Source organism: Pollachius pollachius, assembly GCF_949987615.1.
Source record: "Pollachius pollachius genome assembly, chromosome: 5".
In the NCBI taxonomy this organism is placed as follows: Eukaryota; Metazoa; Chordata; class Actinopteri; order Gadiformes; family Gadidae; genus Pollachius; species Pollachius pollachius.
In genome coordinates, this window is record NC_136938.1 from 13,835,018 (window position 1) to 13,862,863 (window position 27,846).

At 43.5% G+C, this 27,846-nt stretch overlaps 1 protein-coding gene across 4 annotated transcripts in view; it reads left to right on the plus strand.

Moving 5' to 3' along the window:
* The window catches only part of ankrd11 (ankyrin repeat domain 11), a 154,294-nt gene that overhangs the window by 68,746 nt on the left and 57,702 nt on the right, over window positions 1–27,846 (plus strand). The window contains exon 3 of one of the 4 annotated variants that reach the window (XM_079737306.1): window positions 2,497–2,602. The exons of the other annotated variants lie outside the window; for them this stretch is intronic. The gene's annotated coding sequence lies outside the window, so the exon portion shown is untranslated. The remainder of the gene's footprint in view (window positions 1–2,496; window positions 2,603–27,846) is intronic. 4 annotated transcript variants of the gene reach the window in all.

Genomic DNA, 27,846 nt, shown 5'->3' on the forward strand with positions numbered 1-27,846 from the left:
AGCATTCACCTAAACCCTCCCAACACTAACAGTTTTATATCATATCCTGTGTGAAGGTTAGTAGCTCCTCCCCATATGGTTCATTGGTTCCGTTAGCCTAAGATTTAATGACATGTTGCTGAGGCCCGAAGTAGAGCTGCTCAACCGCCAGGGTACCACAATATTTTTTTTTCGAAATAGGACAATATATGTACACTTTCAATATTGGGCGATGAAACGATGTGGGTAATGTTTTTCTCCCTAATATCGGTATCGGCCCCTAAAATCCAATATTGATTAGGCTCTAGTCTGATGTTATGTGCATGTGGGTGTTCTAGGTAATCGCTTCCCAGTGAGCTCCATGTTCTTTTCCTCCAGTTGTATGCGTCCCCTATAGGGTTAACTCCTCCGGTGTAGCCATAGTAACTGCCCGTTTGCCGGCCAACTTTTAATATTAAGAAGAGAGGGGGGGGACTTGAGATGGATAAATAAAGGGGGTTGATGAAACTAGAAACTGCATGTGACGAGAAATAGGATGAGATTTCCTCTTCACCTGCTTTACAAGCACACACAGAGAATAGTGGACACACCAACACACTCAAGCCCACCCCAGTAGAGGATCTGTCCAGATAATGTGGAGCATTTTTTTTCATTGATTTGAATGTGAATACAGCATACACAGTGGTGGTTAGTTTAGTTCATTCATTCTTATTATAGGGGGGTAATAACACAGCCTAGGAATAAGTCCCGCCCCCGAGGCTTCTGGTTCCAATGGTCAAATGTCTATGGGAAATAACATTTCCTTTTACGATCATTTTTTGAATGATCGTACATAACAAACTCTGTAGGTAGCGAAGAAGTAAAAGCTGCTCACGTTTTGAAATATACACTTTAGATTCAACTTGGGTTTTGGATTGTCGGTGTCGTTAAAATAGTTAACTATTATGAAGAAGCATTATGTTAACGCGGATCTGCTAGGTTGTGTGTTTTACAACAGACCCTTCCCTGCCTCCACTTCCTTGCGGAAGTGATGCAGTGTACACTATTGGTATAATCATGCTCCTCTGTAGCCAATCAGGGCTCTCCTAAGGTGTTCTCTGTTGACCAGGCTTGTTTATTGGCTGACGATCCGTTGATGTCAAACGTTTCACAATACACTATTTAAAATCCAACAGTACACTGCAATACTGACGATCAAATCCAAATTGCAGAAGATGTACATTAGAAAAATAACCGCCAGGGTATCAAGTGATGTTATTGACACAAGTGGAAAATATTTTGGGTGAAATATCAATTCAAGAAATGTGTTGTTTTGAATGCTTTTGGAGATGAAGAGCGTTGCAGCGGGAGTGGGTTGATGTTTTCCACCCTTCTGTTATGTATATCATGCCTGGTGAGGTGGAGGTGAAGATACTGTCAAGCGGATGGTGGAGCTGGTGTACCAGGCGCTGCAGGTGACTGGCTGCCTGTCTCCAGGCAGAATCCCTTACACTGCGTCGCTATGGAGCCTGCTCCCAGGCTGCTTCCTCACATTGAGCCACAAGCGTGATCCTGAATACATTTTCAGTGGCTGCGGGATTAGCAGATTAGCTGCCTTGGATGTTATTTTGTGCAGGGAGGATGTTTATAATGCCAGTCACACACATGCCACAACGTCACTCGCTCTATCGTGTACACAATGATGCATTACAGGGGTGTGTGTGTGTGTGTGTGTGTGTCAGACACGTGAGTGCTCTCAGTGGAGAGGTTCATTTACAGCATGTCTATTCACTCCATCCCCTCCTCCTCTCTATGACCCTTCTTTCATTGTTTATCTCTCCTTTCATCCCTCTCTCCTGCATATTCCCTCACCTCTCCTCTCCCCAGCTTCTACCTTTCTTATTTCTAAATGAGTGAGCAGCGAGAGCTGTTCTATTAGAGACTGAGAAGGAGAGTGATGTAAACAGATCTAGTCGGAGGGGGAGGGAGGCAAATGGAGAGCAGTGCAGAGCAGTGCAAAGCAGTGCGGGCGGTAGGCAGCTATATATAGAGCAGTGTTCAACTTCAACATGCCGATGATGTCACAGGGTGTAGGAGGGGGCGGGGCTACAGAATCCTGGCCAAGACCCAGCTTTGCTGAATTCTAGCAGTTCCCTTCAAATTTTAAATGGCGGTTCTGATTCCCCCCCTTGGACCATAGGAAGGAGCAAGCTATTGTTTGAAAGACCTTGTTTTGAGATCAAAAAAGTTTGCCTTTGTTAGTGGAAGGTTATTTAGTTGGTGTAGAAAAACAATTAAAGTTCCCTTTTTTACCTTCTCGACCATTGTTGGATTACTTAAATACGGTTGTTTCAGTACTGTAATACTGTTTGGCTGCCACAGTATCATGATTGCTTACACTTTGAGTCCATACATATTTTTTCAGTGTCTCTTGAATATAGTTTCCTTGGCTGTAACAGTTACCAGTAGGTCATCAATTACCCTGTTTTCAAATGCACTGTATGAAATGCTTCCTGTTGTGTCTCAATATAATTTCAGATCCTGTGAAACCCATGTTGTGAATCAGCTCATTGTTGTGGTGAGGCCTACAGACTTTTTCAATTGGACTACAGGCCTGGCTCCAGTTTGAATCCCGTTTGACTAGGTGCGTTAAAGCGGGGAGTGTCTTTAACTGACAACGTGCTTGTCTTGAGTCAATGAAACAACACACTTATTGTAGCTTATTTAGTTTTATTCTATTGTCTACCATATAATTGTATTGATTCATATAAGAGACATTTCATATATCTGGGTTGTTTCAGTCCAACAAAACACACAATTCAAATTCAATGGTCAATATTCACCCCTTTTTTGCTTCATTATCTCAAGAACTCATTGAGAGACTATTTATTTAAGTCTTGTTGGCACATTTGAAAATGTTTCACACATATTTCTCAGAGTGCCACACGATGTCCTTGATATTAGGACATAACTGGAATATTAATATCAGCGATCTTAAAGTGTGAAATATTCTCCAATGTCCAGTAATTAGACCAAGACTAATCTGAAAGAAATCTGACGAGATTTGTTTGTTATACAAAATACCTGTTTGAAATAGGACAACCTAAAATTAACGGGGTGTGCTTCCATCTAAACTTTCATTACCCTTTTCATTAGGCTTATCAAGTTTTAGGAAAAAACTAATATTATTATTTTTAAAGGTGTGTCATTGCAGCCTGCTTGGAGCCGGGTTGGGCTTGCTTTGGCCCAATTCTGGAGATGCAATTCAGCGTGTTTATACTGGTAATGGAAACGCGTATCAGCCTAGTATGGTTTGAAGGGCAAAACCATAAGTGCCAATGGCAGAAGGCCACTAGTCTTCTTTACAGAGCCACTGTGTTGGCAGTGGTGTGGGTGACTCACTTGTCAGCAGAACTTCAGGCGTTGGACTCTGCCCCAGGGCTATAGAGCACCAGGTGCCCTCTCTTGATGACTCTTCCAAAAAGCGACATTGTGGCTGTTGCTTGTCGGTCTTTCACTCTCTTATTTTCACTTCTCGATCATTCCCACCACCAATATAGCTACAAGTGATATACAAGACTAACCGTTTGGTCCTTCACACATTCTGATGTTTGGGTTGGGGTATGGCTGTGACATCATCACCTGTGCATCACGTGGTCATGCCGCTATCTCAGAAACAGGCAAACATTTGAATACTGGTACAGCATGCTTATGGTCTAGTTGCACTGTTGTTGCTTGGAGTAATCCTTATCACGTTTTAAGGTTAGACTTTAATGTGAAATATGGCTCTTTAACATGGTGTGTGTGTGTGTGTGTGTGTGTGTGTGTGTGAGCACTAGCACAAGCAAGCACATGCTTGCACATAAGTTGCTAGGCAACCGGCAGAAGAGTTCTTGACTGCAATGTTTTTTTTGTTTTTTTCTCATTCTAATGGAGGGGACGTGAGTGAATGGAAAGGAGGAACAGTGAACTGGATTCATGTTCAAACAAATTCCATAATTAACTGATTACAGCTGGCCAGGGGAATAATCAAATTCTATAATTTTGTAAGTTGATATGTTGAAACACCCATAGAAACACCCATTGTTGTGATGGCTGATTACATTCTATTTATATATTGAATGAGAGCTAGTTATTCTAAGCTCTTTTACGTTCCCCAATATTTACAACCGTTTAATTCACACAAGATGCACTCATTACGATGTTAGGACTTGCTTACATCCCATACAACATATATATTTTTTATTTTCAGTATCCCTAACATACACTTCAACCACAACACTAAGTACTTGCCAACTTTGACCGACATATTTTCCATTATGCAAAACAGCACAGGCAGAATTAGCCGACCCATTAGCAAATTGCTGTGCAACAGTTGTTTTCCCCTCGCAGCACAACTACGACTCTGGTCTTGTCCTCATCCGCTAATCCAGGGTCGGGTCGCGGGGGCAGCTGCTCAAGCAGTGGTCCCCAGAAATCCCTTTTCCGGGCCACATTGACCAGCTCTGACAGGGGGATCCCGAGGTGTTCCCAGGCCAGTGTTGAGATGTAATCTCTTCACCTAGTCCTGGGTCTTCCCCGAGAAAACCTCCTATGGGAGGCGCCGAGTGGGCATCGTCACTAGATGGTAGACTTATGAGCACCCTTATGTTCGAACATGGTGTTTGTTATGGACAATCCATGACTAGCACAGAAGTCCAATAACAAACAACTGCTCGGGTTTAGATCACCACACCTCTCCAGGTGTCTCCATCGTTGCGTTGAAGTCTCCCAGCAGAACTACAGAGTCCCCTACTGGAGCCCCAAACAGGACTCCGTTCAGGGTCTTCAAGAAGGCAGAGTACTCTGAACTTCTGTTCGGTGCGTACGCACAAACACATGTCAGAGTTTTTCCCCACACCACCCTTAGGCGTAGGGAGGCGACCCTCTCGTCCGCCGGGGTAAACTCCAAAACCGCGGCGCTCAGCTGGGGATTTATGAGTATCCCCACACCTGCCTGGTGCCTCAGGCCCCTAGCAGCTTCGGAGAAGAATAGAGTCCAACCCCTATCCAGGAGTACGGTACCAGAGCTGACACTGTGCGTAGAGGTAAGCCCTACCAGATCTAATGGTAGCGATCCCTCACAAGCTCCGGTTCCTTTCCCCACAGTGAGGTGACGTTCAACGTCCCCAGAGCCAGCTTCTGCTGCCGGGGTCTGGTCCGTCGAGACCCCTGAGTTTCATTGCCACTCAAGTGGCAGTGCACCCGACCCCAGCGGGTCTTCCTGCAGTTGCTGGGCCCACAGGACGGCGGGGGGGATGCCACGTTGCTTTTCGGGTTATGCCCGGTTGGCCTCCGTGGAAAACCCGGCAACCAGGTGCTCGCTGACGAGCCCTCCGTCTAGGCCTTGCTCCGGATGGGGGCCCATGGCTTCCTCCGGGCAGGGTCTCTCCTCCTCTGTCTTGTTCTTTCATGGGGTCTTGGTGAACAGTTCTTAGTATGGCCCCTCACCTGAGACCACTCTGCCATGGGAGACCCTACCAGAAGCAAAAGGCTCCAGACAACACAGCCCTCAGGTTCACAGGGACACGCAAACCTCTTCACCACGACAAGGTGATGGTTCCAGGAGAGGTTTGACTCTTGGCTTGTACTTTCTGCAAACAAACAAGTTTGGTTATACACTTCAAACGCTGTGGATGTGGATGGTGAAAACACTTTCCTCCTTTGATTTTATCCTGTCACTGTTTGTATTTTATTCTTTCCCATCGGCATGCAGCTGGTTCATGCTATTCAAGATTGTTATTTCATACCATATAACCTGTAGGAGTATATATATATATTGGCATTTTTTGGCTATTTTTATTATCACCATTGTCATTATTATTAATATGCTATACTTAGCACTAAATTGCACCAGATTAGAGTGTATGTTCTGCTAAGAAGCGTGTTCCTGTTTCAATTATCCGTGTTTATTTTTGTGTTGTGCGAATTAAAGAAGCCATATAAAGTGCTGCCTCTTTAAATTCTTTTTGGTGATAAGAGAAAAGTGGAGAAGTGTTCTTAAGTAACGTAGAGAGCAGGATTGGCGTGTGTGTACGTGTGCATGTGTGTGTTAAAGTAGAAGCAAGCAGTAGAGAACAAGGCAGTGGGGGGGCACGAGTGTCAGACGTGTTTGTGGTTTAATGACCGTGTAAGCTAGCTAGCTACGTGTTTAGCTCCCTCCCTAGCTGGCTGCAATAGTCATTGTGTGATTAAAACGAACGCTGGTCTATGGTTCTGGCTAGCATGGGATTAGCTCAAAACAATCATGATTGCAGGATCAGAAAAAGCAAGGCAGGAACGCTAGCTTGGGTCTGCTTCTAGTATACCATCTGCCCTGCCTGCCTGCCGCAGTCAGGGGGAGGGGAAAAGGAGGGGGGGAGGGAGAGAGGTATGAATGGGGGAGGGGCGGAGTCATCGAGGTAACAACAGAGTAGCAGCACTGAGCAGCTCTGTCGTTCTGTCTCCTCGCTCTTGTTACTGCTCTGCCTCACGCTACTCAAACCAGCCAATGGCAGCACTGCAAAATTATTTAAATATATTTTTTAAAAACATGCACTACAATAACTGCCTTTATTTATTGTTGCAAACTTTGTACATGTTTTATATAATGCCGATCTTTACAAATTCTACAGAAATCTGTTTGAATACATAAACATGTATACCAGCTATTTTTGTTCATTCGTGAGCATTGTTATGCAATTTAGAGGGTCTTTTTTTGTTTGTGTTGAGCTTATTGAGCTTATATGTGTATCTCACCGCTGCTTCACTTTTTAGCTCTCTTTTAGCTCTAGCTCTGAGCTCTGGCGTTGATGTAGACCTTCCCAAGCCCCACCTGGCAATGCATTCCCGCCCACATGCCACGAGCACATGTATCTCTACACCCACACAGCCGCTCTCGGAGACGTGGCTTACTTTAATTAGTTCCTCCATGCTGAGAAGCCAGCCTTGAGAATAGCAGAATGTGAGATAGCGATGTATTAATGGTGTGCACTCTGTATAACAGCACTTTTCTAAAACTCGGACGTGCTCAAAGCACAATTGGCGAATAACTGCTGCCTTGCAATCAACCCTTTGTTGACATGTCAGAGACAAGGTTGGAGCCGTTAGTGTTCGGCTGTCTTGCACAGGGATAGATCCTTGGCCAGGGAGTTAGGTGATGGCTAAATAGGCGATTGTTAGATAAACGATAATTCGATGGATTTTGATTGCAGTGTTTCCCCTAGAATTTTTTTCAGGCCTGGTGGTACGTACTGAAAAAACCTAAACGGATGAGGCGCGGGATGGCCAATTGGCGTGGTCTGCTTTGGTCACATAGCAGGCAGTCAGCAATTTATATTTGGGTTCAAATGTTTGTTCACTTGGTATATCAAGACTTATAACAAAGTGATCACGAGGAGAGTATTACTGGAATAAAGTGCATTAATGGCATAAAAATAAATATGAACTTTGTAAAACATAGCAGTAGACATACAATGCAATCTCTGTTTTGCGAAAAGGCAACGTTATTGTGTTCCAACCAAGGTGGATATATTTACGGCTCCCACAAGCGATGATATCTGATTTACCAATCACATTCAGGTATTTTTGTCAGTCACCATGGCCACTGTACAAGTTGTAGGACGTTGCGGCGGCCTATTTACTTTTCTCAACAGTGTTCTTACTGATCCATAGTGGTAAACTTAAAACATAGACCTATATTGAACATGGCTATCTGTTATATGTATTGATCATTCATCTTGATAGCGGTCTGTACTACAAGGCAATGTTTACTTGTCTCTATGTTTCACGTGTGCAAACTCGTCACATTTCAGTGAATTAAGTCGAATAGTGCAGCCACATGAATTGTGTAGATCTGCAAAAAATATATTGGGGTGGGGTGGTTTTACATCTTATCCAAGTAACGTGAAAGTAAAAAAATACGTATCTTTGCTACTACCATGGACGTTTAGTTATGTACATTTGCATAAAATCATGCAGGTCTACATGTAACTGGGCGATAGCTTTGATAGGTTGCAACGGTGGACTGGAATCACTTGGATTTGACCGTTTGGTAAATAAGTAAACAAGAGAAGTTTGTTATTTTTTAAACACAACATGTGTGGAAGCTGACATTCTGCTTCAGTCTGAGCTAGGATGAGTTTTCTGAGCCCCCCAAAACCAGGCCAGGTGCCTGGCAGAAAGAGGCCCGTTCACGATTCTGATTTTAATTTGAGCAAGTGAACATGACATTCGGGCAAGTCGAACATGACCTGTACTTGCCCAATGGCCAAGTGCTTTTTTAACCTTAGTGTGTCAACCCCTGGAACTACCGTTTGTCAATATTTCTATACATTTGGCAGAACACAAAGTACCCTGCCCCAAACTTAAACTAAATTCAACCAGAAACGTCACGTTTCAACAATCAATCTTGCTAGCTATTGCTTCCTATCAGAATTGGATGACATCACTGTACTATAATACATTAATACAATACAGGACATGCTATTTCCCTACCAAGAAACATCACCCTACCAAGAAACATTATGGGGGCAGTATTTATCTCATTTGATAGCTCGCATCTGAACATAAAAACGTTTAGCGTTTTTTTTGGATAAGATTGAACACTCTTTCTTGCTCAGAAATAGCTTTTTTGGCGCCAATATGTATCAGTACCTTACCTAGAATATTCTGATTCAGCACTATAAAATAGTAAGAAGAATACACCTGTGTTTCGGTGATGTTCTAATGAGGGGATCAGACAAGAGCCACCATTCTTTCTAAACCAGTCCTCCGTGCTCCTCGTCGAGCCTCTTTCCTTAACTCTCTACATCTACGCATACATTCACTGTGATCTCTAAAAGGAGAGGGCTAGGGGGCTTTGTGGGTGTTTGGGTGGGTTGGCAGACATGTGTTCATCAGCCCGTTGGCTGAAGACAGTGTGGTTCTCGAAGGAGGTGAAGTCAGAAGAAGGGTGTGAGGAGGAGGAGAGGGTTGTGAGAGAGACGAGTACACATGGAGGAAGGACACCACCCAGGCCTCAGCATCAGAAAGAGGAGAGCATGGTGATGTAATGTGAAATAAAACCCCTTCAGCCTGTGTTTGCTGTCTCTCTCCTTCCCGTCCCTTCTTCATCAATAATTCACCAGTCCTTTTAGTTTGTCCCTCCCTTGCTCTGACCTCCCTCTCCCCTCAAACCTGCACAACCCCCGCCCTACCTCCATCGCCCACCACCCTCCCCATATTATCAGCCAGTTGGTGACCAGTCTGCCCCTACCGCAAGATACCACCTGTTCGTCTGAATTGGTCGATATGAGCGACAGGCCCTCCGATCAGCTCCTTATCGCTCCAATTTATTTCCTGATAAACTAAAATAGACTCACAGGCCAAAATAATGCTGTGTGTGTATTGTAGAGCCCTATGAAATCCCTTTTATTCAATTTTTCAGTTTAGTTTTTTTTTTTTTTTTTTTTTTCGTTTGTTTTACGATTTTTTGCTAATTTTATCATCAGATACCTTTTGTGAATTAATAAAACATCAACAAAGATATAACAGTATATTTTTATATTCACAACCACAGAGCATTGCACTATTTGGAACTATGGAACGGTAGTGAGGCAGACCACTGCTGACAGCTTCAAGAAATCTCACCAAGATAGCTGTTCGTTTTGGAATAATAATAAATGGCTGACGGCTCAGAAATGACTATGTTCAGAATGATCTACAGTAGAACAGTTATTTGTTGGTCAAACACATGTTGAGGGTGAGTTTGTCGGAAGCAAACTCAGAGGCTCTCATCTTCGCAAAACGCTTCCCCCCTGTTGCTTCAATAGAAACAAGCTTTCCTATATGGACGTCATACTCGGCGCAACAGGGTGCTAAAGTTATTCCCGCGGATCTCTTGCACAAGTGCTGGTGATTTGAGGAGGCATGCGTTGGTAACACGGAGCTGTTCCTTGTTATTCACATGGGCTTTAGACTTTAAGTGGTCATCGCACGTATTTTTACGGTTCCAAAAGGTGGTATGTTAACAGAATTTGCACGAATTGGCTCAAGTTAGGGTCTCATTTTGTAGTTTTTAAGAGGACTAAGCCGTCTCAGACGGCAGCTTTGACATGTTTTTTAAAGTAGTGACAAGTTGTGAGGTGACGATCCTCATTTATGCTTACCTGTCCGTTATTTAATAACTATTAAATCATTAAGGTTACTACAATAATCAGGCCACCTTTTTGACATTATTTCTTTATGAATTTCAGGCAATTTATGGAAAATGTGCCAAATTCTGCAACATTCCCTGTTTTACAGTTAATTCCATTTTTAATAGCAGATTCTGCGATTACCTTTGTGATTTATGCATCGCGGAAATCCGAGGGCCCTAGTAATGGCGGTGCGTCGGCTGTGAGGGCGATGCAGCAGTCAATAGGCAGTGTTCATCACAATGCTCCTCTCATCTTGACTGATTATTCTGTGGTCTGCTTTTAAAGGAATACTTCACAGGTGGAGACATGAATCTGTATTGAAAGTGGGTCATATATTTAGTCGAATAGTAACACAAATTTCAAATTTTGTGCGTTCTTGATTGAGAAAAGGCAGACGGTGACTTTTTGGCGCTTGCGGATTGAAGACGACAACTCCCCCAATGCCAATCAGACTTCACTCCCTGTGCGACGTAACATAACAGCCAATCAGTGTTCACTTCCTGCATTCCAGCGTGAACAGCAGCGTGGAGGAGAGGTGATTGTTGCCGTTTGCGAACTCCCGGAGCTCTATATCCGAATAATATAATAAATAGGTATCTATATAATATTATGTATAATATCACGGCCAAAAGCTGTGTGCGCTTCCGGATGATATTATGAATTAAAGACTGCGAAGGGTTCTCAGACGTCTCTGGTACTTCCACAACTAGTAAAGACTCGTAGTGGGGGTTATCTCGGCCAGAGTCCTGCACAGGTTCGGGTACCCGACGGGTGACCCGCATAATTTTAATGAGGCGGGGGGGGGGGTGGAAGAATGAAGGTACGGACACAGGTGCTAGTCAGGTCGGATGCCTGAACAGCGCAGGTCGCAGGCTTTTGTGATTGCGAGCAAGACTTCTCCGGTGCTGGAGATGTAATTCAGGAGCAGAGGAGTAAACTAAAACTGTCCACAGTGGATGATGTGCTTCTTTTGCACAGCAATCTAAAGCACCACGCCAAACACCAGATAGTCTTATTCCCCATCTAATGTGTCTAATTTTCCTTCGGGTGCGGGTCGGGCGTCGGAATCAATTTAAAGCGGGTCTGGTCGGCTGCGGAATGTAATTCTCGGGTACGGGCAGATGAAGGTTTGCAAAATAAGACCCGTGTATTTATTGTCGGCCATGGGGGAGAAGGAACTGGGAAGAAACGTTGGCTTTGACTCTCTGAAGTCCAGATTGAATTGCAACTTCAGATTGATGTGGAACCGCGAACTGCGACATGGTGGAGAAAGGGATTGTTGCCTGCGATTGGCTCCGGCGGAAGACAATCGCGGGCAACAAGCCCTTTCTCCTCGATGTTGCAGTTCAGTCTACTTCAGATTGTGGAAGTGGAAGAACCAGAGACGTCGGAGAACCCAACGCAGTCGTTTGAGATGATATTATGAATAAACTACTGCGTCGGGTTCTCCGACGTCTCTGGTCCTTCCACATCAATCTGAAGTTTCAGTTCAATCTGGACTTCAGAGAGTCAAAGCCAACGTTTCTTCCCCCAATTCCTTCTCCACCATGGTTCAATACACGGGTCCCCACTTCGGCTGTTTCCCATTGCAATTTGCTTCTGCCATGGTCAGAGGTTTGTGTCAGTCTAGTTCTCTAGCTAAGCGGTGAAGAAACATGGCGGACATTGTGGTTACACCTCGTATGCGAGCTCCCGCCCCCCTCATTCATTATTGGTGGGCTTACAAATTTGCGGAACCAGGGTTTTGTAGTCCTCGGCCCTTCTAGCAGGCAAGCAAAGTTCTACTGAGATGACGTCAAACACGTCATTTGACGTCAGGTCAGGAGAAATGTTGATCAGGAGAGCTGGGCAAAGGGAAGACTTGGTTAGGAAAAAAAACTTTCCAAAAAAATTCATAATAGCGATTTTATAATGATACGACCCCGGTTCTGTATCGGTGAAGTATTCCTTTAGGCCTCATTGGTCTGACTGCCTACCCTCCTCTTCTTACGTTTTCTTCTACATTTTCATAATGTGTGGGCCAAGCTTAACCTGTTATTGTTTTTATCACATTCTATGCTAGCCTTTGATGAGGAACTTTGCTGTGGTTTCTCCTGCTCATCTTTTTTGGCTATAGCTGTGCCGTGTGAAGGACTTAACTTGATTCAAGAATTTATTTGTCACATGTGTAATTATTGGATCAAAAAGCAGTGAAATGGGGATTGCGACTGCAACTTCCAGCTGTGCAAAGTTTAATAATAATAGAAAAGTAAGAAAACAGAATAAAAAGAAGGGTGTTGATTAAAAATTAAATCAAATAAAAGTTTATGAAGAGGGGGGAATTATTGTTATTATTCATATTCCGTATGGCTTGGGGGAAAAAACTTCTTAGTCTTTCTGTTCTGGCCTTTTGAGATCAAAGCCGCTTTCCAGAGGGCAATCATTGAAAAATGTTATGGCCAGGGTGATGTGCTGTTTGCTGTGTCATGAGGACTTTCTGCTTAGCTCAGGTTGACCATGACGAGAAGGTCTACAAGGCCTCAGGTTCAACCCAGCAGAAGATTTAACAATAGCTTCTAATGGCTTGGTTTTACATTTTGCAAATGCCTTTTTTCCCCACGGATAGCTTAGTGCTTAAACGTCTGTCCTCTGCATTCATTGGCCAACTGGATCCCTGCCCCCACCCCAAGACCCAACAACACCAACCTAGTGCCCATCCCTTGACTGGTTGTGAAAGCTGCTCAATTGTATTGGAAAAATCTGTTGGAGGCAGGCAGCAGATCTTGGGGTTGGGTAGAGGGGTGATTAGGGAACCAGATTCAGCAGAGCTTCAAAGGGAACTGGATCTGCTGCAACGCCTATTGATCGTGACTTTTTTGGGCCAGTTTTAGCCAACCAACGATCATGCAAACCCTGCCTACATCTAGCAGATACTGCTGTTTTTAAAAGCGCAGCTTGCAATGCTGTAAACCCACAACATTTGAAACTTCTGCCTGTAGCAAATAATGAATGGTATTATTCAAGTTGAAGATGGTATCATTCACTGTCTTTGAAGGTATATAGACTGTTGCTTCTGGTAAAAACTGATGTTGATTGTGAAGACCATTGATGTATAGAATATTGTTAATAGTACATATACTGTGGTTGACTGTACATAGATGTAGATGGCATGTATGCTGTTGTCGGAGGCATAAAGATGTTTGATGATGATTAGAGTCCCTGCTGATTAGCAGGGACCTCAAGATACGATATTATGATCCCTGAGTGCCAATAAGGGTTGGGCGATCGTCTACAAGCTTCCATCGTCCGATTGCGCCCCCTAGCGATCGTCGATAGCCGATCTGATCGGCCAAGAGTGTGTGTGTATGTCACCGTTTCACGTAACACCGGATGCAACTACTCCGCTCTGCTTATTCGCTATTTTTAAAGTTGATTTATTACATTATAAAATTGCTGTTTTATTTTTCAAAATTTTCTTAAATACTATTATCAAGGTGGTCGTCAATATCACAGTTTCATATAACGCCGGATCCAACTACTCCTTTCTACTATTTTCAGTTGCTTTCATTGAAGCCGTCTGGTCAACCTCTCAGAATTCAACACATCATTACTAATTCATTTTTCAACCTTTTACCTTCGTTCAAACCATTGAACAAATCTACACACTTGTATCTTCAATAATATCTAAACGTAACTTCTATAGCTTTTATACTTTCGATAGCTTTTATACTAAAACAGTTTTCAGATTGACGCCCGAGCGTGAGGACGTTCAGGCAAACACACACGCAATAGCTCTGCCATTCTCTTAAAGACACACACACGCACACACACTTTTTCATGTCACTTTTTCAAAGTGACATGCAGCGGAGTGTGATGTTATTTCGCCGTGCGAGCAGACTGTTAGTTTTCAAGCCCCTCTCGTAGCAGTGAGTGAATACGGCAGGTCAGCGCTACAGAGTGCGTTTCCACCTGTGCCAGTTAACTTCAATTACAATTTGCGGGGCTTTCTTTTTTTGTAGCCACCACACACAGAACTCTAAAGCGCTGTTTTTCCGATTTTTTCTTTAAAAAAATCGTCTTTTCATCTGCAACTTCAGACCATCGACGATGGAATCCATCTATCATCGATAGTCGATAGAATCAACCATCGGCCCATCCCTAGTGCCAATATTATATTATGAATTCTGTCAATATTGTTATTCGGTAAAAATGCAACAGGATAAGATGCTTTGTTCGATTTAATATTTTGTATGGATTAATGTTCGGATTAGCATTGGGATTTGGGTCTGGGTTTAACAGGTCTGTTATAGAGCTCTTAAATTGCATGCTTGTTTCCGGTACATGGGACTGGCAAAAATATCATATCACAATTTTTTTCAGGCAGGTTCACGATCCACAATCTTATCGCGATTATTTTTCATGTTGGTTTTTAAAACTATTTTGCAAGTTACTGAACAGTACAACCCAACTAATTTCCCTAATAAAGAAATATAGCCCTACAAGGTAACTAAACTTAAAGAATAACAGACCATTTAGGCCAAAGTACCTTTTCAAACAGATTTAAATCAAATGTGCAAGTGCAATTCTGCAAAGTATGAACATTCAACAAGAATTTTGACATGGTTCAGGCACATGCGCTGTGTCGGATTTTGTAAAATCCAAACCAGTTCCATCTTACAGACTTTTAGGGACCAACTCCTCTGTGTTGTCATCCATGCTGCTACATTGCCAAATAAAAGGGGGCGGGGATTAAATCCAAGGCACTAACTACTGTTTGCTATTATTGGTTTATTGGTGCGTCTCTCTAGGGAAGGCGTGTAATGAACTAGCAAATTGTGTGATTTAAGATTTGGCTGAGGAAACAACTTTGGATGTGTGTATGAGCCATAGAACTGCAATACAGCGCAGATCGGGCCGCATTTTTCTGGCCGAGCCCGGCCCGCGTCCCACAGAGAAGTAACCGAGACCAACCCGAGCCCGACAGGCATCAAGATATATATGTCCGAGCTCGACACAGTTAAAGTATTTTTTTTCTCACACTAGTAATGAGACGTTTACTTTTGTACCATGAAAGCACGCCTTTTTTAAACGAATGCAAGGCATTTTTGAATTGTCAACCGTTCAGCGCAGCAAGCGCGCGTTAACTGCGAGCACAAGAGGCTCAATCATAACTTCATGAATTCACAAAAAAGGCCACAATAACTGAAAAAAACTGACTGTCCGGTGCTACTCTAAAAAATTTTCTGAATTTCTTCTTAACGTCCTTCATCGCTCGCTTGCATTGCGTTGTCACATATAGTAGTCACTTCACGTGAGCGTGCGTGTGCTGTGTGTCACGCGTCTGGAATGTGTGCGATGCACGGCTTGCACGCGTGTTCCGTTGTCACAAAAAGACTGTGGAACGCGCGTGCAAGACGGTTTCATTATTTATTTATTTTAACTGTTTTAACGCCTTATCGCGCAGATGTGTCCAAGCCTGACCTGGACCTGGGCATAATTTTTTTATATTTGTCCAAACCCAACCCAGGTTGGGTTTCCATGCTCTAAACTGCAACTGATGGTTGTGTCTATAAAGGCAGAACGTGGAGACATTTGAGACATTTTAATCATTCACAATCTAATATTGTCATATCGCACACCCCTACATAGGACTTTAATGATCGATTTCTCATAATGCATTTCACGACCAGATGAAAATGATTTTCTGGTCCCGTTTGAATTGTGCCATGAATGTCAACACATTAGGGCTGTAACGATACACCAACTCACGATTCGGTTTGTATCAAGATTTTTGACCCACGTTTTTCAATATTCTATTGGCCGAATTCATTGGCAACTTTGTTTGGAATAGATTCGTCAGAGTAGACTGCTGTTGCTGGGGTTTCTTGGCTCCACTTAAGTCAATTTTGGGATGGTGCTGTAGGATGTGGTTTTGCATATTGGAAGTGTTCCCAGTCACTTGAGGAAGCGTTTTAAAACAGTTACGGCAATTGGTATGGGTCTTGTCAACAACACGATTGCCATCCTTATTTTCACTCCACTTGCAGCGCATGGGCCTGCCTCGCATTACGCATGATGCGCATATAACAGAACATCAACAGGAATATATTATGTGTAAGACGAAATACAGTATGTCTAAAACATTTCCAGGTAACATAACGCATAAGCCCACCTACTGCATCACTCATTCTTGTTAAAAAAAATTAGCATATCTACGTGCTCGGGGGATAGGCGGGTGGGGAGGCGAAATACTCTCCGCTGGAATGGAGGTTGCCGGTATAGCCAAGTATTCCTTCACCAGGACACTGAGTTTCTTGTATCGTCCCTCATTGTTCTTCCACCACTGTAGTGGGTTGTCCTGGGGTGGGATGCAAGGCTCACTGAAATAGAGTTCAACTTCGTTGTAGTCTGCGTCTTCAGTGAAGTAGTCATTCCCAAACAGGGTGTTGAATGACGAGGCCTTGGTGCAAGTGCCGGTTGTTGCTGCTGGCTGGTTCTGGCTGCCTGTGGCTGGGCTGGCGCTAGCCTGGGGCTGGTGGTCGGCATCATCAGTGCTGGTTCCACGGTCCGGAAACCAGCACTTACCAGGACTGGCTGAGATGTCTGGGACTATGCGCTTTCTCAGCGAGGTCGCCACAGCCTCCTTGAACTCAGAAACGGTCCGGGACTCTCCAGGGTTGGGTATCAGGTGCCTTGTTAGCCGGCTGTTCGTTAAGGGATGCTCCAGGCTGATACAGACATGGGTCTCGCTGCACAGTGCGGTAGTTGCGCACTTGAGAGATTGGAGTACGGGCAGAATGTCTTCAATAACCTTCCACTTCTCATCTATGAGTTTCAGGGTCCTGGCATCATTCAGCTTGGTTATGGTCCTGTCCAAAAGGGTGGCAGACACAGCCCATCTCTGCTCGTAAAGCCTTTCAAACATATCGCTGATGGAATTCCAACGCATACGGCAGTACTGAATAAGTTTATGTTGGGGGATATTTTGCTGCTCCTGTTTTCTCTTCAGACACAGTATGGTGGCTACACTACTGTGATGGAAATGTGGCACTAGTTTCCCACATGCTCCCACCACCCGCATCGCACTGCCTGCTTTAAATCCATCGTTGATGGCGAGTTGGAGCGTGTGTGCGAAGCAGGGTACGGACTCCCACTCCAAAAGTGACCAATTAGCAAGCACCATGTTACTGGCATTGTCATGGACAAAGGATGTCACCTTGTCCAGTATGCCCCACTCGTCAGTAGCAGCTTGTAGTTGAGCTGCTATGTTCTGCGCTGTGTCTTTCATCCGAGCTGCGCGTTTGCAACACAGAACTCTTCATCTCCCAGTCAGAATTGATGTAGTGGCAGGTGATAGTCATGTATGATTCGGCTGTGAGAGCTGTCCATGAATCGATGGTGATGGCTATTTTTCCTGCCTGATGAAGGCCCGTTTTCAACTTTTTCACGCACTCTTGGTGTTTAATTTCCACCCTGGCAACGATAGTCTTGCGAGCAGGCACCTTACATTCTGGTTCTACAAACTCAATAAGTGCTCGGAATCCCTCTCCCTCCACGAAGCTCAGTGGTAGCATATCATTGGTTATCATTGATGTAATGAGCTGCGTTATGTGCTAACTTATTGTGGGTCACAGCGGCGCCTCGCGCTTGCAAAGGCAGTGATGTGAGGCTGTTGGTCTCCACGCTGTTGTTCCAGAATCTCTTCTTTGTTTTAGTTTCATGTGGTTTTGCATGGAGCTGGTCGACTTGTGGTATGCAAGTTTCATGTCGCAGAGTTTGCATTGCACATTATTTTCACCAATCTGGTCAAAATATTTCCATACTTCGCTTCTTTTTGTTGCCATTTCTTTCATAGTGTGTGCGCTTAAAAGTAAAGTTTAAACTTGCAGGCAGCGCGCATCACAAGTTTAATGAACAATATGTAATTAATATAGCTAATGAATAATATTTAATTAACTTTAGGCAAAAATTGTAAATCCGCTACAGCTAAAGTCGATTACCCATGCATTTCAAATAATCGAATATTTGCATAACCGTGCCCATCCCTATTTGAAATGGTATCAATTAATACTTTTTGGTAAGCCTATGTTGTTAAAAAAAAAAAAAAAAAAATCTTTCAAATATTGTTTCAAGTGGCCTGTATGCCACACATGTTTTTGTAAAGCTGTCCAACATTCTCATATAATCAACATTTTTTTTAATTCTATGCACTTTAGTCTCCGTTTCTGACATATCCTCACAGTGAAAATATGTTTTTGAATGAGTTTCTGAAAGCAGTGTTTTTAAGATGGGATATATGTTATTGTAATTTGTAAGCCCTTGTTGCAAATATAACAACAAAAACAATCTTTAAAATGTTGATGCATGATTGTGGACTATATGGAAATAATAGAATTTCAGGTCTTTTGGAAATGTTTGTGGTCGCTGTTCAGCTTCAGCATTCTGTCTACTTGAGGGCAATCTTCCCATAAACATTTCTGTCTTGCCAAGTAAATTTCTTGCCGTGCGTCGCATTGGTTGCTGTGTTGGTCACTTGGCTGGCTGCTTTGGGTCGCTGTGTATTATGCGGGGTACTATAATAATGTATTTTATATATTATATATAGCCTATTTGTTTTGTTAAATGTCATGAAGTCTAATAAGATCCATTATATACAACATTCTTAATTGTAGCGTCATATAGTTTTATATGAGTAAAACCACGGTTAACAGTGTGGGTTCAGTGGCCGAAGCGGTAGTGACGCTATCTCTTTAATCAAGAGGTTGCCCATTCGATCCCTTTTATCCCTTCGATCCCTTGATATATCATCATATTGAACAGCCCTAGCCAATGGTTTATAGGCTGGTGTTGATGTGTACAGACTGGTGTTGTTGATGAAATATTGGTGTGCCTGGTACATAGATTGTGGTTGATGGTTATTGATGTAATATAGACAGATGATGGCATGTTTATGATGTATTAACTAATATTGATGGTTGAGACTGCTGCTGGAATATTCTACATTGGAATATTGTATATATATTTAGTTGTGGATGTCATATAGACTGTTGCTGATGTCATAGACAGGAGTTGCCTGCTCTCGTATCAACCTTTAACAGGATGGTACGGGAGGTGGCTGGTCTACTACCGGCCTTAAACCGGATGGTACAGGAGGTGCCTGGTCTCGTACTGAACTTAAATGGGAGGTCCCCGGTCTCATATCAACCTTAAACAAGATGATACGGGAGATGCTAAGTCTCATACCAACCTTAAACAGGCTGGTACAGGAGGTGCCTTCTCACCAGGTGCACATGGTGAGCCTGGACTTTTCACTGTTCCGGCTGGCTGACCTCTTTTCTGTTCTGTTCTCTTCCGTTTCTTGGCTCCGGTGTGGTATTTTCCTCTCACCCTTTTCTGCTTCCTTCCCTTCCTCCTGAAGAGGAGGAGCAATCAACACTCGGCCACGTGAAAACTCTGTTATGCGGAAAAACACTTTCACAACATTGCTTTGTTTCTCTTTCTCAAGCACATGCTCTCGCTCTCTCTCGCTGCCTCAGTTTCTTGTGCTCCCTCTGTTTTCCTCCCTCTGCCTATGTAGGTCACCATGACTCACTTCTCTACGCTTTAGAAGTCGGTAGATTCCTCCTCGCCCCATCTCGATTCTCACTCCTGTGCAGTAGAAATGTGCCCGGCACTGCTGCGAGTGCACGGGACAGCAAAAACCGAACTGCCATTTTTTCTTGATACGCATTTCCACCGTTCCTTCCATTTCCATCTCTATCTCTCTATCTCTCTCTACCTGTTCATTAAAGCTGCTCCTCTACCTCCACCACCGCTGCTGGTTTTAAATAGAAAGCTGTGTTTGTTTGCAATGTGTTGCACACATGCCTGTCATTAGGTTCAGAGAGAGAGCGAGGAGAAGAGGTGCCCCCCATGGGTGCTTTGGGACCTACATCAGTGTTTCCCCCAGCACTGTATGGTTAAGGCGGCCTTAACAACAGTAGGGCCCCGCCTTGACTACCAATATATATATTTTTTTATTATTTATAATATTTTTTTAATAAATATTTTTTAATTATTATGCAATAACAAAGTGCAAAACTCTCTCCCCCCCGCTCCTTCACTACCTTGACTAAGACATTTTCTGGGGGAAACACTGTACATTATACATCAACGTTTAAAATGAGTGTCTAGCACAATACTCAGGCCTGTGTCCAGGTTCACGGGAATACTAAATGTTGTAGCCTGTTTGTCAGGGGGATTCATACAAAGTGTTAAGTCTCTCAGCGGAGCACGTTTAGTTGGGTTTAAGTAATTTAGGAACATAATTCTGTCCCGTGACAGTGTTGATAGCCCAGTCGGCTCCAAACCAGGCCATGACAACCTGCTCTCTGGTACTGGAATAGCTTTGACTTAAGGCCAAAGTATACAACTCAGACTCCATAATCCGAAATCCAAGCAGACCCCCTAGGCAGACCTTCAAGACTTCGAAGTTCTCCGTCGGGATGTTGGATACGCAATGCAATTTGCTGCCCGATCGATCTTATATGGTGACTAGTAACCATGTTATAGTGTTGTATATAAACTTATAAACCAAAGCTTTTCAAATCTTATTTGGTGTTTTATTGGTCCTTAATGTGCAAAGTAAACTAGGTGCAAAGTCAAACCGGGAAAAGTGATTCCGGAAATTATGTTGTTAGAGGACCAATCACAACCTTTGCCATCTCTGTTGACCCGAAGGATAGTTTAAAAATATTTGATGCGCACGTAGAGCTACGGAGAGGGTCTCCGACAGGGTCTCCGACAACAGAGAGGGCTCTTCGTGTTTACGTACAGCACTTTACGGAGTAGTATAAACCAGCCTTTATCCCCTGTCCCTAAAGCCTGCAACCTACTGGCTGCCCTAGTTTGATTCCTTGCTGTGTAGTGTGCATATTTCTTACTAGGGATGGGCATGATTAATTGAGGATCGCTCATTGATCATTAACAATTTTGTCGATCACGTGATATTTTTATTGATCAAAAGGAGGTTGTTTCATAGTGTGAGAACGGAAGAGCCAAGCCGTTGCTTGGCTGTTTCTTGGTTCTGATTGGAATTGGAAATAAAAGATTAAGCCTTTTCGAATTGTTTCCAAACATTTAAGAGCGCCATAAATTCATTGTTCAGCTTTTTCGAGTGCCGCATAACCCTATATTTATTATTAATTTCAAGTAGTTGTTCACTTAAACTGGTTGTATGATTATTGTTGTTCTTATTCTTATTCTATAAGAACTAATAAGAAGAACAATAATCATACAAAGTTCTTATTCTGTAATACAGATTTTGTCTTTTTGAATAGTTTCCCTATGTTTAAGAGCACATTGTTCAGCCTTTACAAGCACCGCATAGTAGAGATGCGCGGATGTCATCCACACGCATTGCTTAATATCAATAATCCACCCGGTGTCCACACGAAACAAGGTTTTTTTCAACAATGATACTGGCACCCACCCGATCATAATTCATATGGCGACCACTGACGAGATGTCCCGGTTTTGCAGGGACAGTCCCGATTTTGAGTTGCGTGTCCCGAGTCCCGACAAAAGCCTTTCAGGACGCTAAAGTGTCCCGTTTTCCACGAACCACTATGAAATGTCCATTGTTGTCAGCAATTACATAGCCAACGTGGTCTTATTATAGCCCAATCATTAACTAAAACCAAATAGAAAGAATAAAGCATCCAGCATATGATTTCAACAATGTGTGAGGGCATACTCAACAGGGATTGTCGCACAGTGGAATGGTGATGTAAGCCAGCAGACGAGCGCTGGCGGAGATGTTGGTGCATTTCAGAAGCAGGGAGATTCCCTAAATTTTTTTTTAATTTGTCTGTTTTCCGTGTGTCTGCCTGGCACAAATGCTACTGTTTAGATCTAATCAATATGTTAACCTACTTATTATTTATGCATTGATTTATTTCATCCGCGACCCGCCCGCAATTCATCCAAGTATTACTTTTCTTCACGCCATCCACCTGCCCCGCAGATAATCTGCGGTGTCCACGAGTATGACCGGCAACCATGCATCTCTACCGCATAGGCATCTTTGAGAAATACATGCAGTATTTAGAATTTTATACCAACGGGAATTTTTAAATAGCCTATAGAATAATAACGATTAAATCGATAATTGATCGTTAATTTTATCGATGATCCATCAAGAACATTTCTTAAAATGCCCATCCCTTCTAAGTTCTTCACATTACGCATACAAAGTTTATATTCCTCTTACAAATATTGCGATCACGATGTGATTTTGCGAGATGCACCCCAACTGTGTAAAAACCTCTCAGGATGCGAGCGCCCATTCATGCTAGATAAAAAGACATGAATCCCCATCCATCAGAAAGAGCCACCATACTGCCCAGCTTCCCCAAATAGAAGCACTTCACTGGAAGCTAAGACCTTCCATTTTCCATATTGTAATATAGGCCTGTACTACGTGCTACACTCCACCTAGGTGAATTTTACTGGGCTCCTCCAGTAAAAGAGCAGGGATTGCATACTGCCATATCAGTGTCTTTGGCCCAATCCCAATGTCCGGACTCACAGACTTTGCTGTGCGTTCTCGCATAATTATTAAGGCTTTAGGGCTGTCCCAATGTCGAATTCCAAAGGGCATGAGGGTTTGAGTCCACACTTACCGAGCCCTTTCCGTGAGTGCATCAGTGCAGACATCACCTAAGGGAATTACTCACAGTTCAAAGCATTGTGCCGTTTACTGCGGAGACCATAGAGAAATCCGGAAGGTAAACAAGACGACGCTACTGTCAATGCGCGACCAGATGGGAATTTCGGCCTTTTTTTAGTGAGCCGGATCATTTGGATCAGCTCACCAAACGGCTCTTCATATTACTAAATAAACCTTTAATAATTCAGCCAAATGTAGCCCGTTCTGTTCTGATCGTGTGTACACCAATAATCACCTAATTCAATACATCCTTTATACTGAAGCATTCAAGAGTAAAAATTATATTTTCTAATATCAATAAATTCCTGTAGCTGATTTTTTTCATTGCATTTACAAAAAAACTAAAATAACTAAAAAACAGAATTCCCAAACCGGCACGTGTCAGTAGCATCTTTGTCATTAAACATTGCCATGGTAACATGTGCTCTCGTGAAATGTTGTCCCAATCTCATATATACCTATCTGAGCCCATGTGGCCTCACCACTCACTCACTTAGCATCTAAGATCAATTAAGTCCGTGAGTCCTTAGTCCTTAGTCCTCAGGGCTCACTTTGGGATTGGGCCTTTGTGGTCATGGCTTTTGAGACCTGTGCGCATTGATTGCTCAATGCACAACAGTTGTGCAGGTTCACCCAGCCCCAGAGTCGATTCAGTCTGACTCGGGCCTGGTGAGACTTCTTATAGTAGCCACCATCCACACAACTTGCACAAGGCATGACACTAAATACAAGAACAGACTAACAAACAAGAAAGCAGTTCAAAAACTGTTCGGCCAGTACAGCTCCGGTGTGGTTGTAAAGCAAGGGGACTGTGTATAATACAGCTTAAACTGACTTTTCATATGTGTACATTATTGGTAACTATTGCAGTCTTTAAATTAAAATGTACACAAGTAGGGATATCTGTTGAGATTTGTACGGAATCTATGGAAGAAGGGCGCTTATTGCCCATCTGCTTATTCTATGATCCATAAATATTTAAATCCCAGCAAGACTTGTCTTGGCAGGCTAATTTAATATAAGACACAGCATTTTAGGCTAGACAATGTCACACATGCTAATGACTTCTTCCTCAACTCAGGTTTTACGTTTTTATTTATTATTGTAATAATTTTACACAAATACCATCATATAACGTATACCCCGGTCATGTGTCAGGAAGGTGTGACAAAAAGATGCCGGCCAAGCCTATGTGTGAGTAATATATTGAGTGTTGGGGGTGTAGCCTAGCTATATCCTGCACACAGTGCATTGTCATCTGCATATGAAAGCAACCGTCTGCTGCTCTCAAACAAACAAACCCAGGAGCTCCTTTAGTTTTACACGGAGGGCCTCCTCACATGGACTCCCTTGAGCAGGAGCATGTTACTGTGTTTTAGTGTGTCTTTAGTAAAATGCGCTTATGTGTCGTTAACTGCCTTTGTGTGTGTACATGTATGGCTGCCTGTACATGTGTGTGGTGGTGTTGTCTAGCGAAGGGCCACAGTATTTCTATTGCCATTTACAAGGCCAGAGATATGGTGTCGTGACCCAGTTCTCTTAAGGGCCCAGTGGGCCGTATGTGTCCTTTTCTCCTGCTCTCGGGGCTGCTTTCACCGAGGATGGGCCTCTCCTCTTGAGCCGGGAGCGGGGTTCTTCTTTGATGAGTCACTCAACAGCACAAAACCAGGAGGAAGGGCGGAGCAAAGGCACAAAGCCGCCCTGCCCCCTCCCCCCCCAAACCTCTTTGTCCCTGAGAAATACTCCACCATTACATCACCCGCTCTCTCCCTGTGATACACAGACACAAACACACACACACATACACACACACGCAGGCTGACAGATAATGGCCTGGCAGCCTGTCTTCCTAATGCTGGCCAACTGGCGGCAGCAACACTAGATGGTTATGCAAGTAAAAGCAGGTAGGTAGGTAGTGATCTGGCAAGGGCTGATCACACCACTAGGCATCTGTTCCTCTAGCTGAAGAGGTGGATGGGGCGTGGGGGCTTTTGTCTACTGACAAAGTTAAACACACACACACACACACACACACACACACACACACACACACACACACACACACACACACACACACCCTAACACACACACACACCCTAACACACACACACACCCTAACACACGCAAACATGCACCCGCACACACTCTCACATCAACACTAACGCGCACACACACGCCCAGGCTGAACCTACAGCTAACCCCAGGACAGACAGGGGCTGTCTCCAGAGCTGTGAGGGTCTCTTCTTTTTTACATCAATAAATTGTAGAGGGAGAGAGAGATGACACTGTTCAGAGTCTAGAGGTCTCTCACCCCCTTTATATCATCAGCTAAATTCAGAGATGATATGATCAATTATATTCCCTTGTCTTCTGCTCTCAACTTCTTGTGTGTGTGTGTGTCACTCATCGCTGTATGTTTAATGAATAGACCAGACCGTCTCAATATGCGCAGTAATAAAAGAAAGTGTGTTGGGCTCCTGGTTTTTCCAGAGTAACTCCTCCTATCACATTTATTTGTTTAATCCATGCATTTATTGCTCCTCCACTGGACCTGGGACCATGTTGGTGCTGCATGCATGGGTAGGCGTTTTCTCCAGGCTACCAACAGGAAATTCCAGCTGTTCGGCGTGGGAGGGTAAGGGGTTCTGTAGAGCAGAGAGAGGAATCACCCACAAGGCATTAGAGCAGAGTTTGCTGGGAGACAGAGCCTGGTTATGAATACTAGATGCATGGTGTTTGCAATGATGGTGCGAAATAAAGATTCCTGATGAAATTTGGCCTGTGGAGAGTTTAAAAAAGAAACTCCTATCACATTTGGAAGAAGAATGTGATCTCTAAATTAAGTCTAAAATAAATGTTGTGCCTATTAAGCTCTGACACCTAGCAGCTAGCCAACTCGCTAGCTAGCACTCAGTGTTCCTACATGCATGCTGAGGGTCGCTGACCTCTCACCCTTAACCCTTCCTCCGGGTCTGAACCACCTGATGGCTCCCTCTACTTGAGCAAAATTCGATTACCTCCAGCTGCTGGAGGGATCACGGGGCAGTAATAGATCCTTGTTTTCTGAATGTCTTTGTTTATCTGCGGTAGGGCTGTACTGGCTTATGGTTAAATGGCTTTATTTGCTTTAATTGCATACATCAGGGGTGTGTGTGTGTGTGTGTGCGCGCATGCGTCACGCCGGTAGGCAGCATGCTGGTATGCCGCACCAACAAACATACAAAATATAACATCTCGCCCGTTGTGACTGCCATTGTTAATGCAACAGAGAAAGATATGCTTTAGACATTGGTACCTAACATGTGCCTAGTCACAGTGCTACGGATCGCCTTCAAACAAGCCCTGGCCAGTGGCCGCATCTACAAACAACTGAGGCAAACCCATGACCCCGTCCCTCAACCACCATCGGACGGTGAAGACCCCCCTGTGGATTTTAACAATTACGTGCGGCAACTTCAATGCCATGAATGGACAATGTTCGAGACTCATGAAAGACAATTCAGGAAATCATTGGATACCAAACTACTCCAAGAAAGAGCTTACCTTGCCTGCTCCGGCGATCCAGCGAAGTGGAGTAAAGTGGCATCCATCCTAACCGGAGTATTCTTCCAAAATGGAATATTCCGCACAGGAAATAACAATGGGAAAGAATTCGGATTACCACTCCTGAAATACGCGACACGGTTTCTAAAAAAGTTTCCATTGAGCGATTAACATCCAACGGAGTTTACACCGGCTTCCATTACTTCCTGTATTGAGAAACAGCTGATCTTTGTGAGAGACGTCATCCAACCATCGCTCAGCAGAGGGGCAGCAGACAAACGCCAAAGGACACTAAGCAGAGACAAACGGTCATACCTATGGCAGCACCGCAGGTCCAAAGCTATTGACATAATTCTTAATAATAGCATGTTTCTCTTCCCCCCGCTAACTTTCAATGATCCTACTGACGTTTAAAAGTACTAAATGGCCAAATGTCACTCACCCCAGACCCAAACGCTGACCCCGCCCCCTTGGTCCACAAGCATAGAGACAGTTATCCCAGATTATTATCCATCCACTGCTAAATTCACTTTTGAAGAAGTAGATTAAGTTATTTCCCACCTGCCAAATAACAGTGCCCTTGGATACGATGGGGTGACATATTAGGCTGTGTTTGATCTGTACTTGGAAATTGCTTTCAACGAGAAAATCGTTAAATACCAGCCCATTTTGGAAATACTGAGGGACCTAGGCTACCAATGCAAGCTAATAGTGTTTATTTTTGGCAGCTTGTGGCATGTCCACAACCCTGTTTTCAGTTGGTTAAGGCTGGCAGGGCTCTCCAGCAGAAAATCTAAACAATTAGCAAAGTTCTGCTCCATATCAGCACTGATAGACAGTCTGGCAGTGTGGCGCAGGAGATGTTTTTTGTACCCTTGAACAAAGACCTATCCTGTCTCTTGTAATGTGATTGGTGGATTCCAATAAAGAATTAAGTGTGTGTGTGTGTGTGTGTGTTGAATAGAAAAGTATTTGTTCATTGTGAATGGCGGTGCATTGTTTCAAAAATCTCAAAATCCTTAGCCCATCTCTCAAAAGTATATGTCAATGAACATGTCAGTGCCATCACAATGACAAGTCCTTGTGTCATTGTGTACGGATTAGACAGTCAAATTTCTTATTCATGTCAATATAACAGTGTACTCTGGAGGGATGTTCTGATGTAAACTATGGCTAAAGTTTTGAAAACAATCATTGTAAATTGTAAGTTACACCTTAGTGTATGTTGGAGATTGATTGCAAGAGACTGGCAAAGATTCACATTTACGCTTTTACTTTTTGCACTGTAATTTGTTGACAGACAATGTCATTGTGACAGAGAAAGGAAAAGACAGCACTGCATAGCAAAAAGAAAAAGGCTAAATCAGAAATGTGAACATAGGACAATCTCCTTAGGGTAAACTGTACGTGCAGGGCTGTAGGAATTACAGTGCAGTCTTCCTAAACTTCCTCAGGTTCCTG